Genomic DNA, 11,936 nt, shown 5'->3' on the forward strand with positions numbered 1-11,936 from the left:
ATATTACAAAGACAAAAACACCCTCTTTAAAAGTCACATCATATGCATTAGCGAGCACATGATGATTTCTCTGACTTGGTCCATGCACAAGGATTATTGGGACAGAGGACGGTGCAGGATTGCATTCACAACAAAGTAGCTGCAGCTTTGGCAAGCTAACACTGTTTCTTACCACTTACTCAGAGATCAGCAGCATCCCCAGGGCAACCCAGTACTGGGAGAAGACAAGAATGGCCCGTTAGAGTCCAATACTCACTGACCAGGTTCTTTTAGATATTCCACATGTGGAGGGTGTAATGTTTAATATCAAATTTACTTATTTAAAGATAGTTGATATTACATGAGATTTCTGATTTAGCAAAGTGATACAAAATATATTGAAATCACAATACCAGTGTAAGTTACACTTAGCAAAATATATATATAGCAATTGCAATGAACAGTTTAATCAAAATACCAATGTGATTCCCATTACTAGTCTCTATAATATGCTTACTGTCACCATGTTGGGTGTCCCCAGCTGCTGGGAAGGAATACATGGGTTGAAGCCAACTCAAGCCCGTTGTTCTCTTCAAAAGACTTTTGCTAGTTGTCTAGTTTTTATACTCTGTGTTGTGCTGATCCACATATTCACTCCCACCATGCTCTTCTGGCTAACTCAGGGAGACATTCACACTCTTTTAATGAACTCAGGGGGACACATTTACAATACCAGTTGATCCACTCAACTGTTGATAGCTGTTTGTCTAAAACAAAGGCCACCCTCCCTTGCAAAGGAGTCCTGTTGCAAAGAATCCAACTTCTTTGCAACAGCTGTGGCCAGTCACATCCTACATTATTCCCTGAGCTTCACGGGTACATCACCCTTGGCCATCTCCTCTGAGCCTTCTTCCATCATAGGGGTTTATTGGTCAGACACATGGCCCAAAATCTTCCTGCCCCAACTCTTCCTTGTCCCCACATTCTTCACTTTTTGGTAACTTTAATTGTGCAATTGATGTAATTTAAAAGATTACTTGCTAACATTTCCAGTTTGATTATAAATTAAGGGAAGCCTAAAATTGGGAGCTAAGGGACCAAAATCATTCCAGGTCTCAGCAAAATTAGAACATATATATGCAAAATCAGAATTTGGCCTGTGTCTCAGCTGGATTGAATTAACTTTAACACAGAACAGTTGCAGGTTACTAGAAAGGCTGATGACAATGTGTCTTTGTTATTTCTCAAGTCTAAAATGTTTTTGTTCCTGGTTTTTGTGTAAGATTGGGTATGGTGCATCTGTTCCTGTTTTGACATTAGTATGTTTTCATTACCCTTAATACTCAGTGAACCAGCACAAAATTCAGATACTGTCCAAAAGTCTTTTAAACCTTATTTCAAATATTTCAGATCACAGGTACCAAACTTGTTGGGATATAGTGCCCAAACCCTTGAGGTGACGCCTGTCGACTTGCTGTACCTTCATGTGTGATGTAGGCCCAGAGGGAGATCCTTCTGAAAGCAGAATTCCTGTGTCGTTGAGTGCTTTGCTGTGCTTTTTCCTCCTGCATCACAGAAAGGCCAATTGTAGCAAATTACTATAACAAAATTCACAGTGGGAGGGAAAGGTGATTTTAATTTACAAAATCTCCAAGGTGGTTTTTACCCATTCACATGATCGTATCCATGTGCTCAGAAGCACTAAGACATGTACATCCAGGGCTAGCAATGAGGCGCTAATGTGGTTTTGCTTTTGTGCCCTTTAGAAGCGAATGCTGTTTGGGATCTTTTGCCTCAGCATGTCAACTCAGCCCTCATAAGTCTTGCTTTCCTTATCTGGTTATTTTATGGCTCCAGTCCTGTTCTTCATCTTCTTGTCACCTTATCTTAGGGTCAGTTTGTTCCTCCTCTTCCTTTGAATGAAATCACACACATAGAGCTATTAATCTTACCTCTCCTTCTAAACTTTGTTCTACCGTTTCATCTGCAGCTTTCATACAAACATTTCAATTCATAATTAACTCACATCAATCTTAATATTTCTGTTACAAATCTCTACAAATCTGCTTGATTGCAGTATTGCACTAATGCTGCTATGTCACGTCCAGGAGTGCAGCCAGTTGCTGGTTGCAGCACGTCACCCCGTCGCTTCATGCCGATGTGACCTGATGGACCCTGGCTGGTGAAGGGACTGTGCTCTGCATGGCCACAGATTTCACTCCAAAAGAGACATCCTCAGCAAACTTCCAGACACTCATCAGTAGGAAGCAAGGAGCATTTCCATGATCCTTGAATGTCTCATATTTTCTCTTTTCTTTAATCCCCAATTGATTTAATATAGAAGACCATGTGAGACTGATTTATTGTTTTTGGAACATCCTTCAGGAAGAGGCCTATGTACAGGATATAGGCCTGACATACAGGGTTTAGGTAGGGAAATGACCCCCCATTAAATGTAAGGTAAACAAAAGGTCATATAAAACCACACCTGGATTCAGATGGCTGAAAAAAGCACTGAAATTCAGTGATTAATTCACAGCTGCAGCTGAGCAAAGGCTTGTAAAAATGCATCATGTTGGAACCAGTAAGTGAAATGCTGCACTTGGCTGTATACTCTTATTCAGTTCTTAAGCTGGCCTGACTAAAAGAATAAGTACAGTGAAAAGTTACATACAAAGAGCATTCTTTAAATGATTCTTAAAACATCTTTAAAAGAGCACTGAGGCAATCAAATAGGAAACAGAGAAGCCCCTATCAGGAAGGCTGTGATTTGTATCACTGCCACAGCTTTATGACAAGTGTGAGGTGTCCGTGGGTAAGCATGAATTTTCATGCTGTCCTTGCTGTAGGTACACAATAGACTGGAAAGATCTTTGGCCTGCTAGTTATATATTTACCTACTGCATCACTTCAAATGACACTCATTTGAGAACAGCTCTGAGACCAAATGAAAACAACGCACATATCACATCCTTTTAATTCTTTGTCAAAACTGAAGTTTTACTTACCCCTGAGAGTGCACACCACAGAAGAAAGACAATTTTATCCTCAAAGTGCCAGTATTTTATAAAAAATAAAATTACCAACCTCTGGGGAAAAACATTAAGAATATCCTTCAGTGCTTATTTGTAGCTTCTCGGACATTTTCTCTCGCAGCAATAGGTTAGCTCCCTGGAGAGGAGATTGTCTGACAGCTAAAGCCCTGGTTTGGTTTCCATCACAGCCACAGACTCCCTGTACATCTCTGGCAAGGACTTACTTTCCCTCCCAGTGCTGTAACACCCTTTTACGTGCCCCAGCTATTCATGTTGAGCACCCCTTAGTGGGGCAGGGACGAGGGGGGAGCCTGCACTGAGAAACACCTCTGGGCTGAGCACTGGCTTGGTGTTACCCCCTCCCAGCTACAAACCTCACCATGCCTCAGGGGTTAGGGCTGGAGAGAGATATCTGATCTGGTTTTTTTTTTTTTACTGACACAGAGAAAGCCAGAAAAGCAGATCACCTGCTTGCAAAATCTCTGGTCTTGCCTAGTAGCCCCAGCAATGTCCTTACTTATACCCTGACCTGCAAATGCTGAAGGCACCAGGTAGAAACAGAGCTGAGCAGCAGCACTTTCATGGTGAACATCTGCACGAGGCGACCTTTCCCATGCTCCTTGTCCCATCACCCCAAGCTATAGCATGGCCATGTCTGCTGCTGTGAGGGTGAGCAGCCCTTTACCCTTCCCCCTGCCTCCAAGCAGGATAGGCGACAATCCTGTGGGAGAACATGGATGTCCCAACACCAGGGAAAGGACAGAGGTGTGCCAAGGAAGCCCTGCTTCAGCCCTGTCCACTTGTTGGGTTGTGCCTCAGCATGACTGTGGAGCAGACAAAGGTCTTCGGTGGGAGAGCAGTGTTGATGGGGACACTTTCAGCTGTGGCTGTGGGCCATGTGGCTCTGGGAAATGCCATCCCAGCTACCTAAACCTGCTGGGGAAGGGAAGGGGGCTGCCATGAGCCTGGCAGGGAGAAGGCAAGTTCAAGAGGGAGAGGTGCCGAATGCTGCCTGGGGTGGTCAGCCCTGTCGAAAGGACCTGTGCATACAGGGGATGCCCAGGCCAACATGAGCCAACACAGCACTCTGACTGGGAATGAGCCAAAATTGGGAACTGGGCTACATTAGGAAAAGTGGTCTGCAGCTCAAGCTCTGCTTGCTGCAGGCAGGGCCAGAGCTGGAATGGTGTCCCGTTGTGGGCCCCCTGCTCAAGAGGGATGTGGAGGAACTGGAAGGGGTCCGGTGGCAGGCTTGCCAAGGCACTCAGTGGTGTGAGGAGAGGCTGAGGGAGTGGGTTGGTTTGATCTCGCAAAGAGGAGCCAGTGGGTGCTCCAGCAGCAGCCTGCCATCCTCGAGAGGGCGGCTGCAGAGAGGATGAAAGCCAGCTCCTCTCAGGATTGCCACACTGCCAGCAGAGCACCAACAGCCATGATCTGCGCTGGGACAGCCTGCCCGGAGAGGTGGCAGGTGCCCATCCTGGGAGCCTAAGACACTGCTACATCAAGCCTTGGCTTTAGTGGGTTAGTATTGCTCTCCAGAGGTTCACAAGCTGCCTGAAACCAAAATAGCATAGACTGAGAAGCCAGGAACACTAGGGCTGGCTCCTCGCACACAGCCTGCTGCAGGGCAGAGCGGTGTGCTGGTCTTCTCCAGTCCTTTGGATCATGCAGAAGTGTCAGGGCTGGCGTTATTTCTGTTTCACATGTTTCTTCTCCCACTACTAATGTGACAGAATTGCAGCCATTTCCTTTTGTGACAAAGAGTGTCTGTGATTTCTCATCCCTTCATTGCTGTTGCCTCATTGCACATAACATTGAGACACAGAGTGAAGGCAGACAAGGCTGCCTACGAGAGACCACAGAGCTGGGTCTGTCTTGTGAGTGAGCTTCCTTCTTTGTGCAAATGCTTTCACTGAAAAGCACTGAAATGAAGAGATGAATCCTTTCTGATGACAAACATAGTTACACAAAAGATCAAAGGTGAACTAATTGAAGGTGTGTTTGCACGGCTTAATTCTTATAATTGCTATCTCCAATATGCACAGATTCTGTGATTTACAGGGCAGATAAGCATAAAGATCATTGTATTATGCTTGGAAAATATTTCTGGAACAAGATGGAAGTATTCTGTCATGCTTAGTATGTGATTGCAAGACAGAAAAGAACTTCAAGTTAAGAAGATTAATAAAAAGACAAAGAGTGAACGGTTTCAAATGCTCTTCATTTCAGATTAATTCAGTTTTGCAAAATAAGCACCCTCTTTCTGTCATGTAATGCCTATAAAACACAAGAGTCTGAAGAAAATGTGTTTTAAAATATTTATGTTTTGTAACTGATTAATCCAAAAGTTTGGCATATGTTATCAGTGTTTCTGCTAATTAGCAATATGTTGGTTTGCTCTGTTTTTTCACTGAAATGAAAGCAGGCATCTGAGCTTGACGGTTCATACCAGCTAAAACACCAGCAATTTTATCTTACAGTTTTATTAGAGGAACATTTCCAAACCTGCTGGAAACTATACTCCCAGATCAAGTTGGAGAGATCCAAATAAAGGAAAAAGCAACCAGACCATTAAGACGTGGTTAGTCATAAACCATTAACACTGAAGGAGAATATTAATAAATAAATGGTTTATATTCTTGTCTTAACAAATTTTTCTATGATAAACCTCTCTCATCAGAAAATGATGCTTTAAAATCTTACATTGAAACTGTCGTGATTAGAGCTGGTAAAAAAAGGCTAGCGTCAAAATACATGTAGATATACTGACTCATTTTTAGTCAGCTCTTAATGTGAGAAATTGGTGGTAGTATCATAGTGCCAGGTCAAGCACAGAGTGCAGCAAGACTGAGATGTGTTAGTGCTATGTTTTGAACCAGAAAAAATGTTGTTCCCCCATAAAACACTAGACATAAAGAGACAGACCTACTGCAGCTGTATTTCCCAGCTCCTGCTAACAAGCTCACTGAAAGGAGTCTCAGCTACCACATGTGCTGTTAAAAAAACAACAACAACAAAAAAAAACCCAACAGAAAGAAACTCCGGTTAGTTCCCATCTCCAAGACATTTTTCTGCTTTATATACCTATCCCTCCATGATCTGTCTTCTCATAGCTGAGGAGGTTCAGCCCCTATTTTTGGAAATGTTCTCATCCCAGCTAGCAGCATGGAAAAGGATTTTAACCACTTGTCTCCCAAAAGAGATTCCCTCCAGGCCCACACAGAGGCAAGGAAGGATGGTTACGTACATTGGTGGTCTGGAAGACCTTGCTTGAACATCCTCCAGCATACTCCCAGGGTGGGGAGACAGCCTGCCTGTTTTTTCCCAGAGCCTGCTAACCTGGAGCTGGAGGGGTGCAGGAAAGCATGGGTGCTGTGCCCTGCTGCCAGCCCAGCAGCAGTGCAGGTAACCCCTGCTTGCACCCTCCTTCTGGGTCCATGGAGAAGGACACCAAGTGCGAGTGTCCCAGGGAGTCTCTGCGCAAGCTTTTATCCTTGTCTTCAGGAAGGTTTAAAAATTGTAATTGGAAGGTACACTCAGGAACTCAAATCATGTTGGTACACGCAGAGTTAATACTGTCAAACCAGAGTGTCTTCCCAGCAGGAGCTGGAGTGTGCTGAGGAGGCTTCTGGGGCGGCTGGTTCATGCTCCCTGTTTTCCCTACCCTCAGGAAATGCACTGGGGAAGCCAGAGACACCCCTGGCCTCCCCACAGACCACAGGGTACATGGACTTGTATTTTACGTGTACCTGACATCTTCGGTGGAAAAAAGACACTTTTCGTCAAAGCAGTCAAATCTGTTTTTTCCATTAAACCATTACGTTGCTTTCACTTTTCATTAAAACACTTGGGAGGGAAAGTTGTTGACCAGAATCATTGCTTTCTTTTTTCTTACAGTGCTTCTGCTCATGTTGAAAACAGTCATTGATGGCATTAGGTGCAAATAATTTTACACTTACTATAGTCTCAAATTTTTTATAATTGTGCAGTTTCTTAGGAAAGCAGGATTTCATGTGCTGTATGTGGCAGAGATACCTAACATGCCACTCTCGCTTTCCTTATTATTGCTTTTTTCTCCACACAATATCACCAAGAATTTTAGGTATTATCCTGGCATTTTTCTCCAGTCCTACCTCTTTGTGTAATAAGATGTATCCTTCTATGTTGTACATTGACCATTAGGACTGTATTATTTAAGTATCTTGAGAGTTCTGCCTAATTAAGGATTTTCTCGCAAATCCACCTTTAAACAAAAGGAGATGAAGCCTGAAAAGGTTCAGCATGCACAGATGGGACACATGGAGAGATTAGATGTAGAGATCATTCCCTCTTTGTAAGGCCAGAGATGTCATCTGGGTGTGAGGAGGTAAATTGATCTCTAGGCTCATTTTGGTTTTGGTCTTTCCTGTGACGTGACTAACAAAGGCACCCAGCTAGCAGAACCTTTGCAATATGAGCCACCCTTTGTTAGCTCTTGGGATAGCATCATCAGCTCCATTCAAATTAATATGATGCTGTCAGATGGTAACATTTTGTAGTTGCCCCAAAATCAAGTAAAATCCTGAACTAGTAACATGGAAGTGTCTACTGAGATCTGACAATAAAACCAATAGCACCTGTAGACATCTATCTGCAGTACAGGTGTACCAATTAGAGCTAGTTGTCTACCTGCCATTACAGTCAATGAATAAATAGTCTTCCGGTCCATATATCAATGGAGATAAGGGCAGCGTTCTTCTGATCAGATGTTGGCATGCTCTATATGATGACTCTCTGGACTCCAAAAACTAGCTCTTCCTTGGCTACAAAAATAATCACTCTTGCTTAGGTTACCTACACCTGCACTGTAGGTACATTCACGCAGATGAATTCCACCTTTTTGTCCTCCAGCTTTGATTGACCTATATTGAGGCACTTGGGTCAAAAATTTGGGAAGAAATGAGAATCTGTTGTCTAATCACACTATGCCTCACACCATGATCTCTGTGAGACAGAGGAGCAGGCATTTTGGATCATCTCATCTCCAGTACAGCATATTTAAAATATAGCTTTTCAGGGGAATTGCAATACTAGATGCAAAACAAACCAAAAAAGAGAACAAAGGCAGAGCTCTCGCCTCATTTTCCCAGCTTCTATTCAATTTAATAACATGTTGCTAACTGATAAGCTTCAAACCTATCAATTTAATAAAGAGCATCTGTAACCATATAACAGAACTTAGGATTCTTGAGCCTCTGAATATCAGCTTCGTGGTGAACTAGGTTATCAGAGATACATAACTAAATCCCTCCTCATTTCTTTTGAAAAAGACAAGTACAATTTTGTCCGGGAAATGAGATTATGTAGAGACACACAAATTTATCTTTTACTTTTGTTTATTATTTACTGCATATATTTCTTTATTGCCCTGACTGCCCTCACAGTGTTTGGAGTACTGGACATAATGGGACTCCAGAAATCCATACAAATGCCCAAGTGTCTTACTGAACTCAATCCTTAGCTCTAGTGTTTTGTGTAACACCTGGAAGACTTCCTTTGCTCCCATGGAAACACTGAAATGTCACGTTTAGAAAATATTATGGTGGCTAATTAATAATGTTTGCTCCATCTCTGGAAGAGAATTACTCAGATTAAGTGCATGGCAAATTAGTCTGATGATTTGATTTCCTTGTTTTTCTGATCTCAGCCAACAACAGAGTAAATAGTTATCGGTGGTTTCCTCTGAGGTGACCAACCCCTGCAGTATTTCAGAGGATGCATTTATCTGTGCCTACCCCAGTTTGCAGATGTCTGCCTGCTTTACAGTGAGCCAGGAGAGAGCATTTGCTATCCAGTTTTTTATTACTTTTGCCACTGTTTTGTACAGTTACTATTCTTACTTAGAAAAACATTTGAGCAGTGCCTAAGCAAGTTTCTCCTTTTGATAAGAGTGCTGCAATGTTAAATGCCTCCTAATCCTTCGGGGTCTTCATCCACTGCTCCTCACCTCCACAACATCTTCAACCAAAAGCTTTCTACAATACCAGGAAGACTGTTGCCTTTAGCTTGAAGATTTAGGCATCTATTATGACATTTATCCTGACTTTGTCACCTCTTTCCAAAAAGGGGATTGGTATTTAGGCTTCTTCCTTTCTCCTCCCTGAAAGCTCTGTGGCTGCCCACATCTCCCACAGGACATGTCTGTATTGTGGAGGCCAAGACCCTACAAGTCACATGTTGACTGCTTAACTTGAGGAAATCGTTGTCCTTTTTTAGATACAGCCTTGTAGCTAGCCATCTCAGCAGAAATACTTACTAGATTTGTAAGGAGCTTCATGTAGTTACAGTTCCAGGAGACAAGGGGTTCCTTTTCTAGATATATAAAACATATCTTACAATTGCAAAATGGAAAGCATCTTGATACTCTCAAAACATCTTTGGGCTAAGACATGTTTTATTTGCTCTCTGAGTCACCAGTTCATCTCTCTCCCAATATTCACTGTGTCTTTTTTATTTGATAGTATCCACATTCCTCTCTCCAAAAGGCATTTAAAATGAATGTGTTTCAATGACAATCCTGTCTTCTGCTGCTCCTGTGGTCCCTGTCCTCATTCTTGCTGCAGTCATCATTACCAGGGACAGGAGAGACTATGGCAGGAGCAATCACAGCAGTAGTGGTGGAAGAGGCTGGGGCAGCCACTGTGCCGGTCTCTGATTACCTATTCCTTATCTTCCAGAATGGGCTTCATGCCCTGGAGAGCCAAGAAGTTTGTAATGCCAGTTTTGTCATGTTTTGCTTCAAAGGTGTAAAAGCTGGTGGGCCACCTACAGCCTGCATTGCCAGTGCTTTGCTTGAAAAAGAATATTGAACTCGTACATAGCACTTCTTATCCATGTGTCCTATAAGAACTTACAGAGGAAGATAAACATCATTACCCTGTGCAGGTAATGTACCCTACAACAGACGGATAACTCAGGCACCAGTAAATTATCTTGACCAGTACTGTATATGCGGCCACTGTCACTTGGAGATACAATCCAGACCGCTCAGGGTCCTGCCAGTGCCTGAGCCTTTGTAAGAAGGAATAGACAAGAGTGAACATGGGGCAGCAGTAGCTCCCTACCTGTGCCTGCCAGCTGGGCTGGAGAGGAATGAGACAGGTGAACACAAAGAAGAACAGCAATGGCAGGATGGCTTTTGTGGTAAACTTTTGTCCATATGATGTCATTGCCCAGGATATTCATGCCCTGCTGGAGTAATCTTTCCTAACCTGGTTCTAAGGCTCAGTGACTGGTTGGTTGGGTTTGGTTTTTTTTTTTTTTTCTGAGTTAGACTGAAAACTCCTTGGTTCAAGGGCCACAGCCTGGAATGATTCATGTCAAATGGGACAACACAGAAGAAACATATCCTAACAAGTAATTCATAACTCAAAATGGGATCTAAATTATGGGGGTTCTTTTTTTTCAGTTCTGGTAAGGCTGTATTTTTTGACCAGTGGCAGAAGTAAAGCTCATAAATCTGGTTAAGCAGGGTCTCACAGGGCTACCACATTTGAGCAGGAAAAATAAAAAGTTATAGTCCTAAGTGTATAAAATACTGCCATGGAAGGACGTCTGTGAATTCAATAGCACTTTGTCCTAGTGCAGAGTAGGAGCACAATCAATTTAACAACAGACAGTCATGAAATTATAGTCCTTATTTCTGCAATCAGAGAGCATTAGACCTTAATTCCTGCTTATGCAATTGTTAATAGTGTTAGCACCTTACAGAAACCCTTAATGAACCACAGTGGTTCAAAACTGTTCCTGGGAATTACTTATTTTGGCATGAAACGGAAGGGAAGGCACTCTTGCATTTACTTCATCAGTAAAAGGAAAAAACCTCAGCCAATGAAGAGGTGGGAAATTTGTGGATGTCCTTCCACTGATCCTGACAATTTTTTTCTGAAAACCAACCTTTGCTTGCAGAGCACTGAGAAAGTGCAACATCCCTAATCCTCCCCTCCCACCTACCCCCCTTAAAAAAAATACTGGAAATGGGCAATGGGTTGGTAGTGTGCAAAATACTGGAAATGTGCAAAAGATTCTTCTCTGATTAGAAGAAAGTCCATCTGTACCCAACAACATCTTGGTCCACCTGGAACTAGACTTGCCGGTCTCCTTACCATAGAGCTGGGAAGAGAGCTTTGTGCTCCCGATGCTGCCTCACAGCATTACTTTTCAGAAATCAAGTAACCCAATGGACTGTGTCAGGAACTCAGCTAAAAATGTCCTTATGAAGACCTAAGGCTAATTTGCATGTAAATTGTTACTCCAAGCAAGTTTATACTAAGACATGGCAAATTACTGAGCAGTTGTACCAAAACAGAGATACAGTATTAATCCATTAACAGAGTACCGGTCCAGGACTTTCTGCAGGACTAATCCTGGGAGTAGCAGACCCATGCTGGCTGGCTCTAACGAAGCTCAGCAGGGACTAGTCATGATTGTTGTTTGCTTGCTTTTTACATACCTGCACAAACCATCCTGCATGACTTACATTACCTTCAACAGTTCTCTGCCTTTTTCAAAACTAGCTGGACATACTTCTGTGTGAGGGACTGTTACCTGAACCATCCAGGACTCTTCCTGGTGGAGCAGCTGTGATCTCTTCCCGGACCTTGAAACCTGTTCATTTATATACCCTGGAATTCCTTTACCCAAGTAGCAAGTGCTACATTTTCCAGTAAAGCCCATTCCTAAAGAAAAACACAGAAAACTCTTGTAACAGTAACTAAAGCTCCGAACTAGTGTTTAAGCCCACTAACTCCTTTCTGCCTCCCCAGTCTTCCATGTATAGAAGGGACTTCTTTCCATTCAGTACAGAAGGGACTGTACAACTAAGACTCATGCAGACACTTTTTAGAAGAGGACACTGCATTTAGTTAATCCTTTCTGTAGGTG

This window comes from Aquila chrysaetos, chromosome 5 (assembly GCF_900496995.4).
Source record: "Aquila chrysaetos chrysaetos chromosome 5, bAquChr1.4, whole genome shotgun sequence".
NCBI lineage: Eukaryota > Metazoa > Chordata > Aves > Accipitriformes > Accipitridae > Aquila > Aquila chrysaetos.